Below are 27,559 nucleotides of genomic sequence, written 5' to 3' on the forward strand. Positions count from 1 at the left end.
GTCTCAGTATGAGGTCTGGTAAAGTAAGGAATGAGCACCCAAACCTTCAAAAGCACAAAACAATGCAGCAGTGGCAATGTTATTTCGCATTTGCCATCAACCCCCGAAAAGTGGATTCATCCTCCTTCACCTACTGCAATCACTCCACTGGCTGTTGATCCGCTCAATCCAGACACTTTGAAGTCTCAACTCTCCGTTGTTCATACGCTGCATTTCAACATTTCGTGAGTCTTCTCTTCTGGATTACTTTAAGAAAAGACCTAAGCAGGATCCTCTGGCAAAAGGTGGGGAGAATGAGCCGGTGCCATGCTGGGGTGTCTCTTCGGAATCTGCAGCCACTGATGTTCTACCCATAGCTTGTGGTTATTCAACAACAGTGCCATCATCCTGCTTTATCTGCCTTCTCTCAGCTAGCATCTCAGGGTGAAGTATGCTATTCGCCGCCATTTGTCAAAACACAAACTTTCACCAATTATTATATCCAGCGATCATTCTTTCAATGTTGGAGAGTAGGAGACCTCCTTAGCGGCCTCGCCAGCTGTCTCCTTCTGTAGGACAGGCTGGCTGTTAGTTGCCACGATCTCCCACAGGACTGCAGCATTTCCATGCTATCTAGCCCACCGGCAGCCCAATGGATTTGTAGTTTGACTGGCGGTATTCACCCAATGTTACCAGCAAGGTCCTATAGTGGGACAGGCAACCCTAGCTCTAAAACGGAGCCCATCAAGGGTGAGTTCAAGGACCAATCGCTCCTTGATCTTTCCTGTCTTCAACCTGATTCCTCAGGAGGTGCTGGTAGGGTACGTAACCCTGTGCCTTCCTCTTTGATCACGGCAACCAGCTCCGTCTGGCCACAGCTCTTGCAAACTCTTCAATCCACTGTGCTGGCCTTGAACTATCATTCGAATAAGCTGGACGTTCAAGTCGATTTGCTGAATACACTGGCCTCTTATGTAGCTGGTATTGATAAAAAAAAAATAGAAAATCTTAACCAGCTAATCTCCAGAGCCCAGGTGAGCTCTAATCTTGCGCAACCAACATGCTGCTGCTCTCCAGTTATCGAAAGCCTTTCATCTTTGCCCACCTTTTTAAGTTTGATTTTACGTGAAATCAAGAGGTTATCTCCAGCTTCTTTGCGTGTAGTGCCGCCGCCGAATTCAAGGTCTCATTCTGTCTTGGCTCAGGATCCTCTCAAACGAAAAACATTGGACGATTACTTCTTTCCAGTCAAAAGTACAACTTCTATCAACCCTTCTTGGCTAGCTGCCACTGGAGCTTCAGAGCATGCTATTTAGGCCAATTGTGTCCCTAAGATCTCTCCTTTACTTGAACTTGAGTCCATGGTGCCAGTCACCGCCCACTCCCCCTGCATTTTTGTTCAACCAGCTTTATCACATCCAACGCCCCTAGGAGTAGATCTTGGGGCTCGACATTCTCTGAGCAAGAGGGGGGAAAAACAGACTCCACAAACAACGGAATAAAAGGCGGAGCCAACCCCCTCAAGGATCTCTAACTAATGCTCAACCATTGGTCCGTCTTGAGGTGCTGCAGCTCTCGCAGTCGCAGGTGGTCCCCTGGGTGTCATCACTGTCCAACTCGCCGTTGACCCACTTGTTGGGCCCGCCTCCCCCAATTGAGCTTGCTAAGGACCCTTCGGCTGGTACTACTGTACTGGGAACTGAACTCCCCTTTAAGGACCCTTTGAATTGGGCTGAGGAAGGTAACATAGGCAGTTCATTGGATACAGTAACCTCACACTCTGAAGGTGGAGTGCCTGCCTGCTCCATGGCCACATTGTTTGTATCTAAAACTGTCTATGGAAACACCGGTGGTGAGGTTCTGGTTCTTCTAATTCTTTTAAGCTGCCTTCTGACAAAATAAGATGCCTTCCTGCAATTTTTCGGTCCGTTCCTGCTCATATTCCGGCCCAGGGGAGTCCTGTGGTCTCATATAATGCAACGGATCAGTTACAGCCTTTATGCCCCCTGCATCCCTCAACGGCCTTACTGGAGGGTATAACTTCTAAACTTGTGTTCATTCCTGAATATGGCTCCAGGGGCCCACATGACATTTTGAATAGGGGGAACATTTTAAGGCTCTTCAATGCTATTTCGGATCTTAGTAACATCGGCTCTAAGGATATTGTCTCTATTGAATTTCTGGACTCAAGTGGGTCTAGCTCAAGGGAATCTACCCTGGTTTCCTTATTCTCTGCCTCAATAGCTCAGTCTATTTTTTCCAAGAGAGACCTATTTCACACGTAAACTATTACAATTATTCCTCATAAGGAGCCTGGTTATCATGCGCTACTATCAGAACTTCAATGTCCAATGGCTCCTGTAGCATTCAAGCCTTTTTCAGTTCTGAAAGGTGCTTTAGGTGGAACCTCAACTTTCAATGGTACCCCTCCCACTGGTTCTGGTTCCCAGGGGGCATCCAGCTGGGACTGGCTGCGCTCTACCCTCTTGCACGGGCGTCCTCATTGAGCATCATGGGTGGGTGGTCTTGGGTCAACACATGGATGTCTGTCCCTGTGCTCTTGGAGCATTAACGGGATTGTGCACAAGTTTTCTTCAGCCGATCTCCTAGCATTCTTGAAGAGTTATGATGTAATCGCCCACCAGGAAACCTGGGCTGAGAACAGCTGTCTGCTGTCTGGGTTTTAGAAATGTGGAACCTGCTCATAGAATGAGTAAGAATGGCTGTGCCAAGGGAGGACTGGCCACCTATGTAACTGTTAAAGTAAATGGAAGTATTCTGCCACTGTTCTGGGATGATAACTGGATTCAAGGGACAGTCATCAGGAACGAGACTGCACAGCAAACCCTTATAGTAATTAATATTTACGCACAAAAGACAAAAGGGGCAGGTTGTCTTGATTGATGCATATTGTGGGCGATTTAATTGCAGGGTACCCTTGTGCTAACTATCTTAGAACTGGTGATTTGAATACAAACTTGATTCAAGACACAAAGGAGGCTCTTGACGACCCTGAACTCTGTAACCGCCAGACAATTCCTGAACAACTGAGACCTCAGGGCTATTTGTATTTCCCGTTGGGATAGTACACAGTAATGCACCTCAATAGTATGGGCTTTAAAATCTTGAATGGGTGTTTATGTGACGATGTCCCGCCCCAGTGGACAAGATCTGATGGTCGATCCTATTCCTATTTAGATTACACCATTTGCAACAGTGAATTGTTTCCCTTCATTGAAAAGTTTTCGATTTTGCCTCGAAGTGAGAGCGATCATTGTCCGCAAAGTGTATCCATCAAATCTAGATTTCCTTTGCATGATGTTATGTGGGCGGTGGCGTCTGCTCTGAGTCTTTAAAGCGCATAAAATGGAATTCCTCTATTGGCGGCATAGTATTGCCTGAATTAACTTTTTTGACTCTGAGGAATCGGGTTGTGAGTCCCCAATTATGTCATGGGTTAAACTTTCCTGCCTTTTATTGTTAAGGTTTCACCAACCTGCACGCAATCGTGCTCCACCCCAGTCACCAGCGCTCAACAGACTAGCAAGGGCACTTAGGAAAAGTCCTGACTCCAAGTGTTTACTCATTAAATACAAACAACTAAGGAAACACTACAGGAAGGCTGTTTATGATGATCACCAGTCCTATCTTAATCAGTTTTGGGCCAAACTTTTAAGTGCAAGCAAAGATTCAAATTCTATGAAATTTTGGTCCCTTATTAATAATCTAAATAGCAATCAAAGGGGCATTGGCATTGCCAATATTTCAGAAGGAGTCTGGTTTCTTATCTGACTACCCACTTTTCTGCAAATAAGTTGGATGGGAAATTGTTGAATATAGGGGCTTATATCCCTATTTCTGCTCTGTCTAAGACACGTCCCACGTTTACTGGGTCTTTAACTCCCACACAGGGAGTGAAGAAGTCCTTTCAATTACGACTTCCTCATATCATCTCGAGGGCTAAGCAATTTGGAGCTCCCGGCCCCAACGGTCTCCTGCAGGCACTGTCCATCTTTTGGGCTAATCATCTTACCCATCTGTTTGAGCACTGCTTCTTGACTTCAACAATTACTGAGTCTTGGTGGGGTGCCGTTCTTTATCCCTTATACAAAAGTGGTTCAAGGTCAGACCCCGCTAATGTTAGGATGCTAGCCCTGCTGGACAACGAGGCCAAGTTGTATGCCAGTCTTTTGTTGCAAGACCTTCATGCTTGGGCTGATTCAAAGCCCCTAATTCCCACTGTTCAAACAGGGTTTTCTGCTGGCTCAGGCACTTCAAAAAATCTGTTAGCATTCTCTATTTTGATTGACAGGACGATTCTATCTGGCCTAATGCTGAATTGTTGATTTTTTTGTTTTAAGGTGGACTTTGACCGGGTCCCCGGAGCGCTTTGTGGTCTAAACTACAGAATTGGGGTATCCCCTCAGTGCTCGTGGGTGCCATCACAGAACTCCATACAAATACTTGGGTTCCTATTAAGCTCGGTGATGGGTGTTCTTGCTCCTCTTCTTTTTAATTTGTTCATTGCTGATTTATCAACGTCTCTTGATGTTGTTAATTCTCATTCCCCTAAGATTGGTGGCCTTGGGCTCAGTCATCTGTTTTATGCCAATGACCTTGTATTGTTTAGTTACACTAACGTCGGCCTTCAATGGCTGCTTAATCAACTTGCATCCTATACTTCCGATAATCAACTGGAAGTTAATCTGCTTAAAACTAAAGCGGTTTCCTTTGGAAAGAAAAAAACATTCGGGTTTCAGTTGGTATTATAAAAGCTGTAAACTCGTTTCTGACCACTCTTGCAAAAATTTAGGGTTGCACTTCGATTCCAGGGGCAGCTTTGTTAAACACAAGAAGGCGATCGAACTGAAAGCTGTCGCATTGCAGGTGGCCTTCTCCAAATTATCTAAAGTTTTAAAGGGCCGACCTTCTTTCCTTTAATGGAAGTTATGAGAGTAAAGATTTTCCCTTCACTGGCCTACAGTCAATAAATTCTGTTGTATAAAGAGTCCTGCCTATTAAATAGGCTGGTTAATAAAATCTATAGGAGTGTCTTTCATGTTCAGCGCCTTGCCTCACCTGCACAGGTACGGCTGGAATTTGGGCTTCTGGACTTGGTGGCAGTTGGTGCCGGTGCTTTTTTGAAGCTCTGTCATAAGCTGCGCTGAGCCACAGATGGCCGTTTAGAGGCAGTCCTATGGCAAGAAATCAGTGAGTCTAAATTGAAGGGATCATACTTCCATTTTTTGGCCGAATGCAAAAGGCGACTGGGCGTTGATGATCTCTGGGAAAGTAATCCTTCCCATTCTCTGTTCAAATTAGGTGTAAAAAGGCTTATTCAACTGTATTCGTATCACTCATATTGTTCCCTCCTTGTTCAACAGAAGCATGCCTGGTCAATAATTAAATCTTTTAAGCCAGGTACGCCTTCTAGCTTTTTTTCCTGTTTTTATGGGTCTTTGTTGAGAAGGGCCTTTATGGCCTTCAGGATGGGCGATTGGGGTTTCTTGAAACATCTACCTCAACGGCGGCTATTCTCTGGGGAAGGGGTGACATGCAGAGGCTGTAATAATGCGGATGAAACCCTTGATCATGTGGTCTGTCTGTGCCCGGCTTTACTTAAGGACTGTAGATTTTTCCTTCAACGCAAATGGAATGAACTGGGAATTCGCTCCTGTCGACAGGCTATTATTCAGTCTCTGGACCCCGCTAACTCAATGCTAAATGTGTTATTGATTACATTTATTAAAATTGCTCAATTTAAATTTAGTGGCATTGCGAGCAAAGGCAAAGGATAGGCATCATTGGAACTTTGTTTTTTTTCCCTTGCTCTTGTCACGCTGTCCGCTGTCAGTTAAGTTGTGGATTTTAATGGCATATGCTGATATTTATTGTAGCTATTATTAATGCACTACGCACTTTAGGGCCTAAGCTTTTGTATTTTGTTTGGTTATGTATTATGTGGTGTTCTGGGCTCGGTGGTTTATTCTATTTTTATATTGTACAACTGTTTTATACTTTTAGGTAGGAACGCTTCCCCTTTTTAATATATCATGTGTGTTCTAATCACAAAAAATCACAAAAATACACTATCATGACTTCACAAGTCTGTATCCGTTTGTGAACAAGCAGAAGTTATACCCTGTAGGTCACCCAACCATCATATACAGGGACTTTAGCCCGTTGGCGACTAATTTGGGCTCATTAAATGCCAAATCTACCCACCCCAACGTCTTTACTTCCCGGTACTACCGTACGGAGTCAACGGTAATCTGATGTTCCCACTATGCCTTACATGCGCTGAAAGTAAAGAGACTAGCGTGTGTACTCACAGTGAAGAGCAAAGGATGCTGACACTGATGTGGTGTAGCATTGATATACAAAAGGCTCTAGAGAAAGGATACAGGCTTGGTAAAATAGTGGAAATATGGCACTTTGAAAGGACAACAACACAGCTTTTTTCTAACTATATCAACCTGTTTCTAGGACACAAACAGGAGGCTTTGAGGTTTCCAGAGTGGTGTGTTGATGAGGCCTCTAAACAAAAATACATAGATGACTACTATACTCACGAGGGTATATGCTTGAGACCCAAATTGATCGAGGTCAACCCCGCCTGCCGTCAGTTAGCCAAACTATGCCTAAACGTATTATGGGGGAAATTCGCACTGCGTACAAACTTGCCAAACACGAGCATAATAACACATCCTGATGAGTTGTTTAAGTACCTTTTTGCCCCCAGTTACGAGATGTCCAGTTGCGTGTTTATCGATGATGAGACAGCCGCTCTGTACTGGAAGTACACTAAAGAGTACCCCACAACTTTTAACAATATAAACATCTTCTTAGCATGTTTCACAACTGCTCATGCCCGTTTAGAGCTTTACAGAGTGTTAGATAAACTGCAGGACAGGTGTCTGTATCATGATACAGACTCTGTTATATTTTTGAGTAAAGTAGGTGATTAAGACCCACCATTAGGTGATTGTCTAGGTGATTTGACCAGCGAACTACAAAAGGGCCAACACATAGTGGAATTCACCTCATCAGGTCCTAAAACCTATTCGTATAAAACCTCAAACAGTACTGTATGTAGGGAAGTCAAATGTATCACCGTAAATGTTAACAATACAGTAAAAATTAATTTTGACAGTATTAAGGACCTGGTGAACGAATACGCCATGTCCGAGACCCGTGAAAATATTCAAACAATTGTACTTCAGCCAGGCATAGTGCGATCCCAAAAACTGTGGGAAATCACAACCCAGCCGTTAAATAAAACCTTACGTGTAGTGTTTGATAAAAGGGTCCTGACTGAGGCCTACAAAACCCACCCGTATGATTATTAAAAGGACATTAGACTATTGAATCCCCACGACTAGAGACACCTGTTTGCAACATCCATTCTCCTGTGTTCAGCAGGCCCCTCAAATTGTGATAAAAGTTAGTTTATAAAGAAGTTGTTAGAAGATGCCCCCCATATTCTATCCCAAAACCCAAACAATATTGTATGGCTTTATTCATGCTGGCAAGATCGTTATACAGAACTATCCCTAAGGTTCCCTCACATCAAATTTATTAAAGGCATACCTGGTAAGCTCTACGGTGATGCACTGTTACCTACACACCTCATAAACATGGTGATTGTAGACATTCTCATGTGTGAGGGTGGGATTATCCAGAGATAGAAAAAGCTTTTACCCAATATTCACACCATTGTAAACTGAGCATATGTTACATTGTGCAGAACTTGTTTTACCAGGGTAAGAGCAGTTGTTCTATAACTCTGAACGCCTCATACTTTGTTTTATTTAAAAACCCCAGGGACAAATAAGAAATATGGATCATTGCTAAGCAGATGTACCCTGGAAACACTCAATTTTCCCTCAAAGCCTTTAACAAAGCCACCCCTAAACCTCAAGGGTACCTGTTGGTAGACTTAAAACCCAGGACTCTAGAAGACTACAGACTACGTGCTGATATTTTCCCACCAGATCTCCCAGTAGCTTACACTCCTAAAACCAGACCCAAGACGTATAAAAAGAATTGCTAAAAAGACTTTTGTAACATTTACTTTTTAAATCTTATAATATAAGGTGCTGAACATGTCTGCACGTGTACGGTGTAATTTAGCACTCCTAAAAATGCTGGTCACAGCTATCCCCCAACAAAGAAAGGCCATCCTTTGCTCGGCATCGGACGACTTAGTGACTGTTATTTCAGAAATTGCCCTAAACACCCTAAAAGGTAATGTCCCTATATCAGAGAGGCAGTTCCGTGTGCTGAAGAAGATGCGTAACCTTATCAGAAAGCTTAATAATAAAAGGGTCTCTCTCTCGTTTCTAAGAAAAAAGCTTGTAAAACAGTTGGGCGGCTTTATAGGAGCGCTTCTGGGCACAGCGATTCCTTTAATTACAAACCTCCTAACCGGGAACTAATGGATCACGCCCAAAAGATGTACTTGGTACCGTGCCAGCAACTGGAACAGTTGGGCCCTTCTATGAGCGACGCTTGGGATATACGTAAAAATTAAGCAATGCGCCTACATGCTGAAATTATAAACATTTTAAACCGGACTGCTTTAAAACCTCACGACAAAGCTGATCTTTACTCCAGAGTTCTTCAAAACTTTCTACATTATTACAAGCAATGACAGTCAGAAAAAAACACGCTGACTCTATATACCCTGACTCTGATCAGCCGCCACCAGCCCTTGCCGCTCCTCAGGCTCAACAGCCCCCACAGCCATTGGTCCTGTCACCACCGCCCACAGACATCTTTGTTTAAAATATGTAAGTCAGAGGTACAGAGGTGCAGTGCAAATGTTACTAAGCACCATGGCTGCTTCTAAAGATCTAACCACTTGGAATGAACCGGGTGAATTCCTTTACAAAGGGCAACCAGTTGCTGGGTCTCATATGTACGACCTCATCAAAGGGTTCACACACCCCAAAGGCCTACTGCTCCAGAAAGTGCCTAGAGTTTGGGAACAGTTTCTACAGGCTGCTGCAGAACTCAACGTTCCTTCTGCGCTTGTTGGGAATATCGAACACCGTAGGCTGCTTGAAAGTTTGAAAGGTCCTACTTACAGCCCCCAAGTACACCATCAGCGCTTGTTTTCAAACCAACATCTACTCCCAACTAACCTCCTCATGGAGCACTGCACTCCTAACTTCAGAGGCTAAAAAGTTGTTGTAAAAAAAAAAAAAAAAGAAATCGTGGTTACAGGTGTGATACTTGTGATCCTCTGTATTTTGTTTTACAATGTCTGTGTGTATAGTTTTACAAACGTTACTATATTGATTGCTTTTCTTTCACCATTTATTTCTTTAGTATGTTTGGATACTTATTGCTTGTACTAAAATTATGTGTAATAAACACTTTTTAACAGTTTCATCACTCTTATGTCATATTTTTTTTTTAAACTTAATGTCATGCCGGCTGAATGAAAATGTATAATGCAGTATTGGGCTTAAATTATTTTATTGTAGACATATAACATTACACGTACATATGCATTACAAGGCCTTACACTTTTGACAAATGGCGTATTCCGTTTGAACACAGCGCGGCGTAGCCCGTGCGTTTTATTTTACATATTTCATAACAATACTATCATTGTGTACTAGATCGTTCGAATACAAATTTAGAAAATTTCTAAACGTCATACCCTCAGACATTTTACGAATAAAATATATACAGTGTTCCTCACATGTGATGGATAGAGGATCCTGCACACGCATCTTGTTATACTCAACCCTAACAGCAGTTTTCTTTAAATACTTGAGTACATGTTTTGTATAGATGCTATGCTCTGGGAAAACTGCTGAACTGTCAAGCACTGTAACCTTGTCGTTATCCAAAAACATTACCACCTAGTGTGTTCCACCCTTGTAATGTGGATCTGTGTTAAAGACTAGATATTGAGGTTTTTTTACACCCATTTCAGCGGGTCGCCCATCGTTTGGGAAAACATCTAAAAAGTATTCCTTCGCATATTTATGTCTACTTAAGAACTCACGTATCTGTACAGTGTCCATTGTACAATGCTTTAAAGATAGTCAAACCTAATCTGCCGGGCGTGGTTGACTTGAATGACACTCTCAAACACCGCAAATACAACCATGTTCACATTGGTAGCCAGGGGTTGACTAAAATGTGTTTCAGCTTTTAGATTTCAGTTTTTTATCAGATTATAGTGATCCCCGTCTTCCATGTTGGGTGTCAGATCAAAAGCAGAAAGGGTGTAACTGGCCCCATACCCTTCTCTTGATATGACGACGCCAGATTCCCTCAGATGTTTTCCTTTTATCGACACCAGGCCTAGATATTCCCTGATTAAATTAGATGTTCCAAAACTCGGCATGTACAGCTTTGCAGGAATCCCAGCACCCTCATGTACCAGCGTGCATGCAGTTGATGTCGTAGTACTTGAAATTGAATGGGTTTGTGACACTTACACTCTCTTTCCAAACAAACTGGCAGACAGTATAACAAGTTTATACTGTTCTGCATCCCCACTGATGAGACAGAATGAATCCTTGTTCCTTGATACCATTGACAAGCAGTTTATCTTGGTAGAAAAGGTCTGAATGTATGCGTCTTAGGAGGTCAAACTGTCTACTGCCAGCGGTGAAGTTTGCTCTTTAGTATAAAACCCTGATTGTGACCATTCAATGCCGTAGCTTCGAAACGACCATAAGTATCTTTGTAGAAGAGTCCTGCTGAAAGCTGACTGTCCAGGGCATCACGGCTGTAATTCAGAATACTCTCAATGTATGCCCTATACGTGTACATGTTATCACTCTGCGCGATAAGTCGATCCCGAGGGTGATGTCCACCTGATCAAATATGGTTGCTATGGAATAAGCGATATTCGCCACTTTAGCGTCGTTCGCTATGTTGGAACCATCCGCTTTTACAATTTTACAGATGAGGTGCTCTTCCTCTTATTTATAGCTCTCTTCCGACTTACAGATCTTTGTGTGTGAGCGCCTTTTGAAGATTGGCATTTTTTTTATGGGGGCAGGTGGGCCCCTGCGTTTTGAAACACCATGCTTCCTTTTAATGCATGTGCGTGACTTGTACACCAACCCCTCTCCTTCTAGGGGTTGTATATTCATACATTCAATAACCGGAGACGTCATGGAACTCACAACGTCATGCGCAATGTTTGTAGCAGCCGCTTTGACGTGTGGTTTTGCAATTTTATAGCCTCTTCTCAAGAACGACATAGCTCTTCTAAACAAACTATGGAAGAAACCCCCCCAACACTGCCCCGTACATAACTGGGGCCCCTTGAAAGTATGGCGGTGGGGCTCCATATTCAGCCTGGTTTCTGTAATAACCCCTATACATAGAGGGGTCAATGTATGTTTTCATAATCACCAAGATGACTCGTTAATAGTCGCTCTCGTGTCACAGTCTTAAATGAAGCTTAACAATAACTTTACCGTATTTAAAGGACTCCAGCTCAACCTGATCATCGTAGATTATGATCGTTATGGTGTCAAAATGTTTTTGGGAAATTGATACGGAGTGTGGTTTGTTGTATTGGATATTAACCACTGTGGTATTTTCACCCTTTACCTGGACCCATCCCAGCAATGGTGAATAACTATTCCCTATCCTCTGGGACTCTACGATTTCGCTATACACGTAGAGTGTATAGAAACCACCATTAATATCGGGGCATGAATTGTCCAGTTCTACATGACTTCTGATATGCTGCACTGTTCCTAAAACCCTTCTTAATTTACCCAAACAGTTAAATACAGCCTCACTATTTGGAGCTTCAAGAAACACCTTCCATCTAACATTATGTAACACTAACTGCATATTTGCACACGACTCAATGTTGGCTATGGTTTTGTTGATGGCTGTGACCACCGATGCCACAGATGGGTAATAGCCGTGAGGAAACCCCGTATGGATGGTCAGAGCTTCCTGTGAACGCTTTATATTAAATACGGCATCGTACATTGAAAACGTATTCCACGTTCTGGGGTATTGGATTTCTGTTAGAGTTACCTCCCAATCACCTTTCAGGTCTACGGGTTTAGCCAATTTCACTGTATCATTAGAAATTCTATTGTCCGGGGACATGTCCTTTGAGGAGTTGGACAACAGCGTGATATAGAATGGTGCTGTTTCCATCTCCGTGTCTACAACGACCCCCGTCATACTCACACAACCTGCACGGAACTGGCCAGTACCCAACTGTTAAATTTCTCGGGCCACCCCCGCCATTTGACAAAAACCTGGCGGTTAGTGTCAATACCTTTCCTTTTCAAAATCTTTTCAACCTTCTACACCCTGTGCGGGTCATTTGGCACCTTCTGTAGCTCCTCCTTGTAAAAGACACCCAACACCTTTTCCCCATCATAGTCCTTTAGCCTGTAAATATATACATCCTCTTTAAGCTCCACACTTTCCACTATAAATATCTCGTCACTAAAACTCTGTTTGTAACCCATCGTAAAGATCCCTTTTAATTTTGAAACCCTAACATGGTCGCCTTCTTTTAAAAGTGGATTCTTTACACCGGCGGCGATCAGGTTCCCATACACCATTCTCCACACCTTTAACGAGTTGTCTGATGTTACATTTACCGGTGCCATTCTTATGGTTCTGTGGTAAGTGGCGTTATGATGTATATAGAAGCCTGTAGAACATCCACGTATCGGTAAGTGTTATAGGTCGTAAAATGTCTCCACATGTTAGACTTTAAGGTTCTGTTAAAACGTTCTCTAACGGCCGCTTTGACCTCAGTGTGTGTTACAAAATGTTTATTTAACATAGTGCTGTTTCAGTAATTTCTGAAATGTCCTGTTTAAAAACTCTTTTCCAGCATCTGTTTGTAGTTTCTGAGGTGTTCGTCCTTTCCTGAACACTGCTCCCACTTTTATTGAATAATGCTTCTGCATATGCATACTTAGATAAGACATTGATGACCGCTAATATATTTCGAGCACCGCTATTGTGTTTTGCGAAATCTTGAAGACTGATTATGTGCGCCTGCCATTGATAATCTACTTGAGCGTTAACAATTGTAGGTCTTCTCTTAAACCGTTTCCGGGTGGGTTTATAGAGTGAATATGCCTCTTCCCCTGATAACCACGTCTTTACCAGGGCTCAGTTTACCAGCTCATTTTCAACTAGACCCCTTCTAAACAGTGCCTCGGTATCCCCGAAGCTACGAACACCCCTTGTATAATAATAAAGCTTCCTTAATCCCCTGTCACTGGACATGATTCAGCTGTTACAATCCTTAAAATGAAAGACAACTGCTTTGTGTGAGGCCATTTTATTAAAAATAAAGAATTTTAGCACAGCATAAATACAACATACTTTAAAGTTTCTAGCTATTGGTCTTGTGGGAGGCATTGCCGTACATTATGTTGACTTTTCACTAGGAGTACAGAGTATGACGCATGTTACGTACATTACTAGGACCCCACCGTCTCAGCGTCACCATTTTTGCTATTTTTATAGATGTACACTTGATAGCTCTATACACAACTTCCCTCTCACCCCACCTATAACTTTGTACACTCAGGATACTGACAGCATTCATAAGCTCATACAGTTCTAGGCCTGACAATACAAAACCTTATTTGTGAAATAATTAGTCAGAAGCTCCAAAGCTGTGCCTAACGCGGTCATCGGCAAAAGTCTTAACTCCCACATACACAGATTGTACACGCTCCAGTATTTATCCGCTGTGGGCATCCATGCGTTGATACACCATCTGTTTATACATTCAGGAATGTCGCACAGCCCCTTAGTTTACGGCTCAGAAATGTTCAGATACTGCAGAGTTACAGGGTGTATTGCAGCTATTCTTTCATTAAGTAGCACATAAACCATTCTGGCAATGCATATGTATCCGGGGTGTAACTTTTTTTTTTTAAAATCTGTTTATTAAACATAACATTCACATACCAGTACATTGGCTGTTTACAATTTATCGAATTATTTGCTCGCATAAATAATCTTGCACAGCCTCTTTGCATATTAACTGGTATGAAAGAGAAAGAGAAAAATCAAATTATAAACAAACATAAGATAATGCCAACAGAGCAAGAAAAAAGGAAACATACAGCTTAAATACTGTGCGGCAACTACTTGCCGAATATCAATGCAGCTAAGCACGACCAATGTCATTGATAATATTTGCAACCTCAAGCCGAGGTAGGGAGAGGCTAGAGGAAGGAATGCAGCTAATATATGTAAGTGTGTTTAGATCGAAGGACAGAGGTGGGGCAAGGATTGTGTTTTGTGGGGTTCAGCTGGATGCTGAGCCTACTTGGCATTGATCGGACTGGGTTTGACCTGCGTAGAGTCTTGTACGCAGTGGAAACAGCCTGGTTTGTTAGGTTAATACTTTGAGGATTAGAATGAGAGTGTCAGCAATGTCTATAATTAAGATTGAGGCAGTTCAAGTATCTTGCTGAGCGTATCCACCTTGCTGTAAGATTTGTGTATGTTGCACTATTCACGGGGGGTGCAGGTCGTCACGCGCTTCTATTGCCACCACAAAGGTATTCCAGACTTCAGGGCCCACTTCGATGAGACCTTTACGTTGCAATAGATTAAGTGTCTGCGCCTCGGCCTGCGAGCGACTATGTAAGTCGCGCAGCCAAACCGAATGGGACGGAACATGTGGAGCCTTCCAATGTGTTGCAATCAGACGTTTGAAAACAACAAACGCTAAGTCTATGAATCTGTGTGTCTGTTTATCTCCCTTAGTGCGGTGACGTATGCCCAGTAAGCAGGACTCTGGTATGGGGGATAATGCGAGGGATGAAATGTCTGCTGTAACGTTTGTAACTCGGTGCCAGGCTGAGTTTATTGAGTGACAACTCCAAACCATGTGGTAAAAGTCAGCTGCCGGGGTAGCACATCTTGGGCACGACGGAGTTGTGTTCGGGTATATTCTTAGAATGCGGGCTGGGGATAAATAAGCATGGTGAATATAATTAAATTGGGTATAGCGTAAGCGAGGATTACGGGATATTGATTTGATTGTTGCAAGAGCTGCGGTCCAGGTTTTTAGTGGTAATGGCGTAGGAAGGACCATGTCCCAGCGTGCTTTAGCGTGCAGCAGGGTAGTGCAAACTGCTGCTAATAATATTTTGTATATTTTAGTTATGGTACCTTTTGCGCTACCTATTGTAAGGATAGTAGTGAATAATGGGGACTCAGGGGGTGCATTATTGCCGAGGCCCCAGGTCTTGTTTAGCAGTCGTTTAATGGCGCTGTATGTCAAAAAGGCCCCATTGTGCATCACCCCGGCAGACACCAGTTCCGTAAAGGAGTACAGCGCGGAATGGGAGTATAGATCGCCCACCTTCAGTGTATTTATATCCCGTGTGTTATGATGTATTGAAATAATTTGGGTGCCCGGCAATTGAAACAACGGTATCAAGGGTGAGTAAGGGGGGGAGGGGGACTTGCCATGGACATATCTGTACCAGCAAAAGCGAGCTGCTTCCATCAGTATGTGTTTCGAGGGTAAGGAGTGAGGGGTAGACAACAATGTGAGCAGCAGCCCCTTGGGGGCCATACAGGACTGCAGCAGTGCGCCCTCAGCGGAAGGGGCATCATGCAGCCATCCAGCCAGCCACGACAGTTGAGCGGCCGCGTAGTATCTTTCGAGGTTAGGCATGCCCAACCCGCCCATTTCCTGCGGATGTTGTGTTATGGTCAACGCTACTCTACGTCTATCTTTGCCCCAGAGTAGGTCGGTTAATATTGAATGTAATTTATTAAAGAAGGAGCGTGGCAGGCACACTGGCAGGGCAGTAAAATAATATAGGAACCTCGGGAGGATAATCATCTTGGTTATTGCTACCCGGCCCAACGGGGATAAAGGGAGTGAGCTCCAGAATGGTATCGAGCCGCGAGTGGATCTCACCACTCTGTCAATATTGCCCTCTTTTAAATCTGTAACAGAGTGGTAAATCTGCACCCCGAGGTACTTAATGGTTGTATATGACCACGGTAGTTTATATTGCGGAAGTGTTATATGCGCATCAGTCGGAATGGAGATAAGAGGGAAAATACTGGATTTGGACCAGTTGACGTGAAGTCCAGAGGCTAGGGCGAAGGAGTCCAGCAATTTCAGCACCTCTGACATGGAGGTAGAATGATTACGCAGATAAATCAGGGCATCATCTGCATATAGAGATATGATATGATAGGTGTTAAATTCCGGGATACCCCACATATGCGCGAAGCTACGCAGTTTGATTGCCAGTGGCTCCATGGCAATGGCAAACAGCAAGGGGGATAATGGGCAACCCTGTCTGGTGCCTCTACTTATGGCAAATGCTTCGGAGATAATGCGACCATTTTTTACACGTGCTGTGGGCTTAGAGTACAGCGTCCTGATCCAGTTTATGAAGCCAGGTCCGAAGCCGAACGCCCTGAGTGTGCAAATAAGATAATTCCAGCTTAGTGTATCAAACGCTTTTTCAATATCTAGGGAGAGGGCGACCGCTTCGGTGTTCGTGTTGTTATGCATTATATGAAGCAGTCTCCTAATATTTAGGAAGGTGCTCCTGCCGGGGATAAAGCCGGACTGGTCTTGATGTATCAGACTCGGTAGGTAGGGGAGGAGCCTATTCGCTAATATTTTCCCTAGTAATTTGCAGTCTGTGTTTAGGAGGGAGAGCGGTCTGTATGATTTAACATCAAGTGGGTCTCGACCAGCTTTTGGAAGGACCACTATTAAAGCTTCGCGCAAAGAGTCTGGCATTTGCAAATTATGGTACGCCTCATTGAACACTTCAACGAGCGGGGGCAGGAGATGACTCGCATGAGAGTTAAAATATTCCACCGGGAGTCCATCCGATCCGGGGGTTTTACTGCGCGCCATTTGTGCCAAAGCTGAGCGCAGTTCTTCAATGGTAATGGGGCCATCTAGAATATGGGTGTTATCGAGGATAAGTTGGTTTTGAGAGACAAGTTGTAGTGTATCAGTTAGGTGTGATTCCGGCGGAGGGGGAGGAGACGTATAAAGTGTACGATAATATGTGAAAAAGGCTTCATTAATGCCAGACTGAGTGTTAACGATAACGTTGGGGTTTAAACGTATCGCGCCGATAGGTGTTGGCTGTGAGGGCTGTCGAGTCAGCCAAGCCAACAATCTACCGGACCTGTCTCCTTCAGCGTGCTGTCTTGTTATATAATGTCTGTAGTCATGTTTGCCTAGCCTAGTATCTGCTTCGCTATGAGCGGCCCTGAGCGAATTCAGTGTTGTTAGTATGGACTCGTCCCCAACAACCGCAGCCTCCGCATTACGGATTTTTACCTCTAATGTTTGTAGCTCTTTAGTGAGTACTTTTCTCACCCCTACCGTGGCTGCAAGGCAGTGTCCCCTTATCACCACTTTGTGGGCATCCCACTCTATAGAGCGGGATGATGACGAGTTTTTATTTAGCAGGAAATAATCAGCTAATATTTTAGCTATCTCTGTTTGAAAGGGGGGGATCTAAAAGGGCTTCCGGTTGTAAACGCCACGTCGGTATGCGGGTGTGCATGTGACCCCAAGCTATTGTTACACATAAAGGATTATGATCTGATATAGTGCGCGCTAAGTATTCAGATCCGCACACCTTCTGAATCACTGTTGCAGATACAAAAACCATATCTATTCTGGTATACAGCTTATGTACAGTGGAATAATAAGAGTATTCCCGTTGGGCAGGATGGGCCGTCCTCCATACTTCGCTCAGGCCATTGTTTAAAGCCCAGCTTGCTAGTGCTTGAGAGGCACGATTGGAAGGAGCTGAGGTAAGCGGGGGGAACGAGCGGTCCTTTTGAGTGTCTAAGACACTGTTAAAGTCTCCTCCCCAAACGCATTCCAACGTAGGGTCATTAAGGTTGCCGGTTGAAAGTGTAGATAGGAAATCTCGCTGGTCTACATTTGGGGAGTACAGTGCAACTAGGGCTAAAGGGGATCCATCTAGTATGCCCTCAACTATCACGTGGCGACCATTTGAGTCACATTGTGTGCGAGACACGGTGAATGGAACCCCGGGGGCGATCCAAATCGCTACCCCGCGGGCAAATGATGAAGAAGTTGTGCCATGCAATTGCCCCTTCCATTTTGAGCGTGTGTTTTCTAGCGTAGCTTTAGAGAGATGTGTTTCTTGCAATAGTGCTATATGTATCTGATGTCTCTTAAGAAAGGCGTAAACTCTCTGACGCTTCCGTGAGGTTGCCATGCCTCTAATATTCCATGTGAGCACTTTGTATTTTGCTATACTCTGATGAGTTTGAGTGGCCATGATATTGTTGTGGTTTTCGTATGCCCAAGGGAATGATTGCCTGCTGACCATGACACAAAAACATTGTGACATGCGCATACTAAGGTTGGGCGACCCACACCAGCGACATTGTGAGCTGCAGTCCTATTGCTATGATAATCATGACATGTACATTTGCTGCTGCATTTGCAATTAACTAACATGTGATAAAACCAACGATTAAATAAAAGGGAGCACACTAAAACAACACACAATAACAACTGAATTGAAAAATAGAAATCTATTCCAGCATTTGCTGGCATGAGAGAATGGTCCATATGGAGCAGGGGGGTGTCGGGCAGCATTGATACAGAGTCTAGGGTTTACCTTGCCCTGTTCACTTGTGGTGAAGAGTGTGCCGCCCAGGGGCACAATCGAATCACGCGGCGTAGCAGGTGGATGCCGATGGCGCTCAGAAGGAGGTGTAATAGTATTGTGATACTGTCCACGATCTGTAAGAACCAGTAGGGCCCAGCTGTTTAGCAGATATCATCTGCTGTGCGTGGTGTGAGGGTAGGGCCACGTGTGGATTCAGCTGAGTCAGAGTTTGCATCCTGTTCCTGCTCAACGTCCGCTTGTGTAGAGGAGGCAGTAGGTGACGCGTTAACAAATCTGGATGTGGCTCGCAAAAGTCGGGAGCGTTCAGTTTGCGCTTGTTCAGGCGAGGGCTTCGCGCCTTGTTTCTTGCGCTGTCTGCGACCTGACGTGGAGGAGGGTCTATCGGCTCCCAGAGCAATTGTGTCTAATGGATCGGCTAGCCCCTTGGCATGTAGCCAGGTCCAGGCGTCCTCTGGAGAGGTAAAAAAGAGTGTGCGAGTGTCATCTTGTATCCGGAGTCTGGCAGGGAACAACAGCGCATACTTGATGTTGTGTTTTCGGAGACACGCCTTAACATGGTAGAAAGAGTTGCGTTTCTTCTGTACTTCTGCTGTAAAATCTGGGTAGGCTGTAATCACACCATCTTCGAAGCTTACCGGGCCAGATTTGCGAAATAACTGTAGGATAAGATCTCTGTCACGGTAATTAAGGAGTCTTACTATAAGCGGACGTGGTTGGGAGCCAGGAGGGGGAGGCCTGGCAGGGATCCTGTGTGCTCTTTCGACAGAAAAGAACTTCGGGATATTATCCTTCAGAATAGTATCAGTAAGCCATTTCTCTATAAATAGTTCAGCACTGAGGCCCTCGGCACGCTCGGGGAATCCCACCATACGGATATTGTTGCGGCGAGATCTACCTTCTGCATCCTCAGCTCTGCGTTTTAAAGAGTCCACCTCTGTCGATAAGTGAACTAGTTGCGATTGGAGATCTTTCACCGAGCGGGGGATAGCCACAGTATCTCTTTCAAGTTCCGATACCCTATCAGCTAGTGCGTGTTGGTCAGTGCGAAGTATGTTAAGATCTTCTGTTACCGAACCTATTTTAGCTTCCAGAGTAATTTTAGTGTCTAGAATGGCTTGTAGTATCTTTTCGAATTGTGATGTGTGTGATTGTAGGGTCAATTCTAGTTTCTGAAGTGCCACTTGTGTGTTGGCGTAGGGCTCTGAGGAGGATGAGGTGGCGTGTTCCATCTTGCCCAGAGGTGCACGTGGGGTTTTTGGTTTGACCATTTGGCAAGTACAGGAGCTCTTAGACGTTAGCGTGCTGAGAAAACGCGAAGCAGTATGCACGATCTAGTCAAGTGTCACACCAGTTCGAGCCTAGACGTTGAAAAGGAGCAAGGCCAGGAACAAGCAAGGCTTTGGATGGTATTTTTGCTATCACTTGTGTCACTTAATAATGACAGGGCTGGTATGAATTTATAAGACTGGTGGAATAGGGAGCAATACGCTGTGCATTGTGACAGAAGTTACAGCAACACATGGGAACTAGTGTCCCAAGAGGGATGATTCATGCGCGTGCGCACTACCACACGGTAACTGTCATCGATAGGCACTTCCCTTATAAACAGCCAGGTCCATTATGTGTTTACCCCTCTCCCAGATAGCTGACTTCCTAATGCCTCAGTCTCCCAGAAGTGAAGCACGGGCCAATGCAGGACAAGGATACGTACAGTAGGGGCTGCGGCTGTGGTCCCCTGTGCTGGTGTAGCAATCCGCATTGATTCAGTGCGTTTAATTGGCCACAATTTATCATCCAACGTGGCCTGCGACACTGGAGCCAGTTATTTAGTGAGTCTGTTTTCCCGGACTGCTCTGTGCAGGGAGCAGGGATGCCACAGGTCGATGCTGCCCCACAGCGATAACACAGAGTGAGTTTACAGGGTGCGCGCCCCAATGCGACGCGCCATTGCACAGCGCCACCCACGCGCCAGCGGGCCTTTTATGGCAGAGTTAGGCACTATTGTTTGCAAAAGATGCAGAGGTGTTACGTATTGGCCGCCGCCTGTTGGGCCTGTTGATACGATGGATTAATCAGTAGCCAGAGCGCGGGGCGCTATGCAGCTATGGGTGGGCAGAGGAAACCAGAACATCCACACCGGCTTCTCATCTCGATGATTATGGTGCGGGGGAGGGCCTACCTTGACAGGATTCGACCCCTGAGGGGCTTCGCCGCAGTGAATAAAATAAATTCCAGCCAGCACAGTTCTGCGTAGAGTTCCCAATGGCGCCTTCCGTGCATGCGGCGCAATCCCCAGGCCACACCAACAGGAGGCGTGTTCCGTGCAGTACGACCTCCAGGACGGCCGCGGAACGGTGTGTTACCGCAGGACAGCAGGAGAGTCACAGTACGGGAAGCCCCATTCACCGGGTGTAAAACAGGTAAGCCTGCTCCGGCAGGGCTTATCTCGCTAAGATGGCGCTGTACCGTAGGTGGCCTGGACGGCACCGCCCCTCCAGAGCGCGCACCCCGGCGCCTCTCCCCACCGGGTAAAAACGAAGGTGCTATGTCGCCTCAGCATAACGCGAACCCGTGTTCTGGGACCGGGTCGCGGGTGGTTCCATGTAGCGCTCGCCGCGAGCGCGTTGTCTGCAGCGCGATCACGGCCTCAATCCAGCCGATCGCCAGCCATGCGAGTAGCGCGTCTCCGGCCGCGATTAACGATGCTGCCCCCGGGCAGCCCTCTTAGCGGCAGTCGGACCCGCTCTCGGGGGGGCCCGGGCGCCTCCAACAGGATAATTTACCGGGCCAGGGATCGGAGCTGCAGTTTATGCTGCCGCTCCGGTCGCCATCTTGGCCACGCCCCCCCATCCGGGGTGTAACTTATAGACATCTTACACTGTGACACTCAATCAATCAATGAATCAAACAGTAATTTGTTAAGCGCACTACTCACCCGGTAGGGTCTCAAGGCGCTGGAGTGTGGGGGGGGGGGCTACTGCTCGAAGAGCCAGGTCTTGAGGTGCTTCCTGAAGGTCAGGAGACCTTCAGACACTCTGATTCTTGTCCTAAAAGTGAGTAAGTATGTAGCGTTACATAACACAGTTATGGCCTGCTACCCTCAACCTTTGTTTTTGTTTTTAAAAACAACCACCATGGGGCTAAAGACCCCATTCTTATATTTTTATAATAAATATCACACATTTGTCTTTCTATTCCTCTTTCTATCAATCTTTTGTCAAAATAGGCACACATCCCCTGCATACGTTCGAGTTTTGAGCAGGGCTCGCCTGCGTATCGGATCTCATTGATCGCTGCTGCCAAGACCTTAATCATATCAGCGTGGACATATTTCTTCACAATGGAAAACCCCTACACAGTTCTTAACAACTTATATACCTTGTGTGGGGCTAACCTGCTACATATGTGTGGAATTGTTCTTGCTGTGTATGACTCGTATAGACACTTATGAGCCCCCTGCTGGGGTTCGTTACTTTTATGCCCATAACAGAGGTTATAGTGGTCACGTTTAACACATGTATTCAAAACAGTCGTCGCAAAACCTTTAACAGGCCATATGGCGTCATAGGGTACGCCCGGAGTTTCCTTTTCAAAATCTGTGCTATTTTAGGTGGGAAAACATTTCTTACGCGGCTCTTTGTTCTGACTTGTAATACTTTCAGACTGCATAAGCAGTAGAAATTTACTTTGTTAACCTTTGGCACAGACCCCTCTAACGCATCTCTTTTTGTGGATGTTTTCTACGGATCAAACAGAAAGAAAAAGACAAACTATTTGTTAATACTATGATACCAGTGTATACACGATTAGTGTCTACAGTGTTTTTTTTTTTTTTACTAACCTCATCATTTTCATTACACTCTGCAGCTGCTCTGCAATCTTGCGAGTCGCATAGGTCCATTGGTGTATAAAAGGCTTCGGGTTTACATTTGACGGCTGTACGACAAATGTCTTAGGATCAGGGTCCTCCTGAAAACCCATATCTTCATAGATCGGCGAATTCGGTGGTGGTATACCTTCATCATCATCTTCTGTGTCGATGAAGTTGATTCCATCACTTAATTTGGCTTTCAAAGCATCGCTGCTGCTGCTGTCTGCCTTAATAGGGGATATTAGTTGCAGCAAATCCTGGAGGCTGAGCTTTTCAAGTCGATGGCAAAGTTCCTCTTGAAATCTGGTAACGTTGGAACCCCCATCTTTAGGGGCCGCCGTCTGTGCATTCTCATCCAGCACCGAAGGTGTTAGGGTATGATAATATCTATTGATAGTGTTCTAGCCCCCTGAGGAGACGGCTTTTCTGGTGAGAGGATTCTATCTCTTCTTAATGCCTTGATAAACTATTTCAGCTGTGGTTCACGGTTTGGCATGCAGCTGTAGCAGACTCCTTATAGGTATTCAGTGGTTCAAAAAGGGCATATTCCTCTACATCACATAGCGGTCACAAGCCCTCCTTGATGGCTTTGGTACGTTGAGGGGTTACACGTAATGCTAACCATGTGTCATAACCTTTGCAACATTTGGCCTTAGATTCTCAATGCTCCACCCTGTGAAGAGGCACCCAAGCAGCCACTTGGTCCTGAATGTCTGACATGTACAGACTTGTACTGTTGGGTGCAGAAACAGGGTGCACACCAGCATGGTCCCCATTTTACACAACACATAGACCTAGACACAGGGGCTAGGACCCTGGCACATGACTAACACGTAACCCCATGATGTCACAACCCATGTGACACCCATACACCTACGTCAGTTCTGGGGCTGGCTCTCAGGGGCACCGGAAGTCCCAGTAACGCATGTGACATCATTTCCGAGGGGCGGGACAACTGTCACTTTCCAGTTGATGATGAAAGGTATCCTGGCTTACTACTAACAGGTAATTCTTACCCTTTCGGCACAGGTCAGTTTCTTTGCCTCGGGTAGTCAGATGGCACCTGAGGAATTAAATCTGACATTTCCAGCTTCTGAAGTCACATACAAACTACTCATTGAATTTCTTCAGGATTCGGTTACTGCTTCATGGCCCCTACTGTCTTTTAATGTCAGTCAGCAGGACGCAATCATGGTGGCCTAATTGGCATTTGTGGTCAATAGGCAGATGTCACAGCGTCACAAGCTGGTGCTCTTTGATCCAACATTTTCTTTTTAGTGCACCCCACTTGAGGGCCTTGTGTTTCCAGTATTGTAAGCCAAACTTAATTTTCATTCTTTTTTCACTCTTCCAGGCATCAGACTGGATTCAAAAACACTTGCAACAGCTACCTAGCACTAGATGATTTCTCCGAGCTGCACCTGCTGTGACTCCAGCCTTTGCCTATCACATAAAAGCAGCGAGACACAAAAGGTGCCACCTTCTGTCTTTTCCACAATCTTCAACATAGATCGCCTCCATTCAGGATTTACCTTATAAAGTTTAAAGGTTTTTTGCAGTGCACCACATTATGGCACTATGTCGACCTTCAAACTCTGTTGTGCTTATTACAGGGTAAGTGTCACAGTAGGAAGTTGGCTCGGTATATACTATTTCAAAATAAGAAATAGTGTGCACAGAGGCCAAGGTTTCCCTTTAGAGGTAAGATAGTGGCAAAATTAGATAATTCTAATGCTCTATTTTGTGGTAGTGTGATCGAGCAGTAGGCTTATCAGAGGGTAGTGTTAAGCATTTGTTGTACACACACACATGCAATAAATGAGGAACACACACTCAAAGACTTACTCCAGGCCAATCGGCTTTTATATAGAAAATTATATTTTCTTAGTTTATTTTAACAACCACAGGTTCAAGATTTGAAGTAAATACATAAAATGCAAGGTACTCCACACAGGTAAGTTAGGAACTTTGAATTAGAGTAATAACATATACAGGGGGTCATTCTGACCCTGGCGGTAATTACCGCCATGGCGGAGGTTGGCGGTAGCACCGCCAACAGGCTGGCGGTGCACCGCTGGGCATTCTGACCGCCGCGGTTCAGCCGCAGCCAGAAACGGAAAGTCGGCGGTGTCCCGCCGACTTTCCGCTGCCCTTGAGAATCCTCCATGGCGGCGGAGCGTGCTCCGCCGCCATGGGGATTCTGACACCCCCTACCGCCATCCAGTTCCTGGCGGTTCTCCCGCTGGGAACAGGATGGCGGTAGGGGGTGCCGCGGGCCCCCGTAAGAGGGCGTCGCACCTTCCCACACCGCCGGCTCAATTCTGAGCCGGCGTCCTCGTGGGAAGGGTGTTTCCCGCTGGGCTGGCGGGCGGACTTTCGGCGGTCGCCCGCCAGCCCAGTGGGAAAGCCAGAATGACCGCCGCGGTCTTTCGGAGGGAACCGCGTGGCGGGCGGCGACCGCCGTCCGCCGCGGTCAGAATGACCCCCACAGTCTTTGTTAAAATGGCAATAAGCTATTTTAAAAATGGACACTGCAAAAATCAACAGTTCCTGGGGGAGGTAAGTAAAGGTTAGATTGTAAGGTAAATAAGACACTTACAAGTCTCAGTTCCTGGGCATAGGCAACCCACAGTTGGGGGTTCAAGACGACCCCAAAGTTACACACCAGCAGCTCAGAGCCAGTCCGGTGCAGAGGTCAAAGAGGTGGCCAAAACATATAGGGGGTGATTCTAAGTCTGGCGGGCGCCGGAGGCCGCCCGCCAGACTTCCCCCCCTCCAGAATACCGCACCGCGGTCGGAAGACCGCTGCGGCTATTCTGTGTTTTACACTGGGCTGGCGGGCGACCGCCAAAAGGCCGCCCGCCAGCCCAGTGTAAAACTACCTTCCCACGAGGACGCCGGCTCAGAATTGAGCCGGCGGAGTGGGAAGGTGCGACGGGTGCAGTTGCACCCGTCGCGAATTTCAGTGTCTGCAAAGCAGACACTGAAATTCTTTTTGGGGCCCTCTTACGGGTGCCCCTGCAGTGCCCATGCCATTGGCATGGGCACTGCAGGGGCCCCCAGGGGCCCCACGACACCCCATACCGCCATCCTGTTCCTGGCGGGAGAACCGCCAGGAACAGGATGGCGGTATGGGGTGTCAGAATCCTCCATGGCGGCGCAGCTTGCTACGCCGCCATGGAGGATTCATTTGGGCAGCGGAAAACCGGCGGGAGACCGCCGGTTTCCACTTCTGACCGCGGCCGAACCGCCGCGGTCAGAATGCCCAGCGGGGCACCGCCAGCCTGTTGGCGGTGCCCCCGTCATTTTAGCCCTGGCGGTCTTGGACCGCCAGGGTTAGAATGACCCCCATAGTCGCCTATGGAGAACAGGGGTGCTCCGGTTCCAGTCTGCCAGCAGGTAAGTACCCGCATCCTCGGGGGCAGACCAGGGGGGTTTTGTGGAGCACTGGGGGGGACACAAGTAGGCACACAAAACACACCCTCAGCGGCACAGGGGTGGCCATGTGCAGTGTGCAAGGCAGGGGTCGGGTTTTAGGTAGGAAACAATGGAGGGACCCGGGTGTCACTCTAGCGGTGCAGGCAGACACAGGGGGGACTTCTCGGGACAGTCACCACCTGGGCTAGGCAGAGGGTCACGTGGGGGTCACTCTTGCACTGAGGTTCGGTTCCTTCAGGTCCTGGGGTCTGCGGGTGCAGTGCTTGGTCCAGGCGTCGGGTCCCTTGTTACATGCAGTCGTGGGCAGGAGGAGCCTCTGGATTCTCTCTGCAGGCGTCGCTGTGGGCATCCAGTGGGGTCATCTTGGGCTACTCACGGGGTCGTAGTCCCCGGGGGAGTCCTCCCTGTGGTGTTGGTTCTCTGGATCTCGAGCCGGGGGCGTCGGGTGAAGAGTGTGAAGTCTCACGCTTCCGGCGGGAAGAGTAAGTTCTTTGAAAGTTGCTTCTTTGTTGCAAAGCTGTTGCTGTTTTTGAGCAGAGCTGCTACTGGAGATCAGGGCAGTCCTCTGAGGCTTCAGAGGTCGCTGGTCCCTGTTGGATACGTCGCTGGTTGCAGGTTTTCAACTCTGGAGACAGGCCGGTAGTGCTGGGGCCAAATCATTTGTCGTCGTCTCTGCAGGCTTGTAGGTCAGCAGTCCTTCTTTGTAGTTCAGATTGCAGGAATCTGATTTCCTGGGTTCTGGGGTGCCCCTAAATACTAGATTTAGGGGTATGTTTAGGTCTGGGAGGGCAATAGCCAATGGCTACTGTCCTGGAGGGTGGCTACACCCTCTTTGTACCTCCTCCCTGTGGGGAGGGGCGGCACATCTCTAATCCTATTGGGGGAATCCTCCAAAACTAAGATGGAGGATTTCTAAAGCCAGGTGTCACCTCAGCTCAGGGCACATTAGGGGTTGTCCTGACTGGTGGGTGACTCCTCCTTATTTTTCTAATTATCTCCTCCAGCCTTGCTGCCAAAAGTGGGGGCAGTGGACGGAGGGGCAGGCATCTCCACTAGCTGGGATGCCCTGTGGCGCTGTAACAAAGGAGGTGAGCCTTTGAGGCTCACAACCAGGTGTTACAGTTCCTGCAGGGGGAGGTGTGAAGCACCTCCACCCAGTGCAGGCTTTGTTCCTGGCCACAGAGTGACAAAGGCACTCTCCCCATTTGGCCACTAACTCGTCTGGTTGTGGCAGGCTGGCAGAAACTGGTCAGCCCCACACTAGAAGTCGGATTGGTATTCAGGGGGCATCTCTAAGATGCCCTCTGGGTGTATGTTACAATAAATTGCACACTGGCATTAGTGTGCATTTATTTTGCTGAGAAGTTTGATACCAAACTTCCCAGATTTCAGTGTAGCCATTATGGAACTGTGGAGTTCGTGTTTGACAAACTCCCAGACCATATACTCTTATGGCTACCCTGCACTTACAATGTCTAAGGTTTTGTTTAGACACTGTATGGGCATAGTGCTCATGCACATAGGCCCTCACCTGTGGTATAGTCACCCTGCCTTAGGGCTGTAAGGCCTGCTAGAGGGGTGACTTACCTATACCACAGGCAGTGTGAGGTTGGAATAG

Source organism: Pleurodeles waltl, chromosome 3_1 (assembly GCF_031143425.1).
Source record: "Pleurodeles waltl isolate 20211129_DDA chromosome 3_1, aPleWal1.hap1.20221129, whole genome shotgun sequence".
In the NCBI taxonomy this organism is placed as follows: domain Eukaryota; kingdom Metazoa; phylum Chordata; class Amphibia; order Caudata; family Salamandridae; genus Pleurodeles; species Pleurodeles waltl.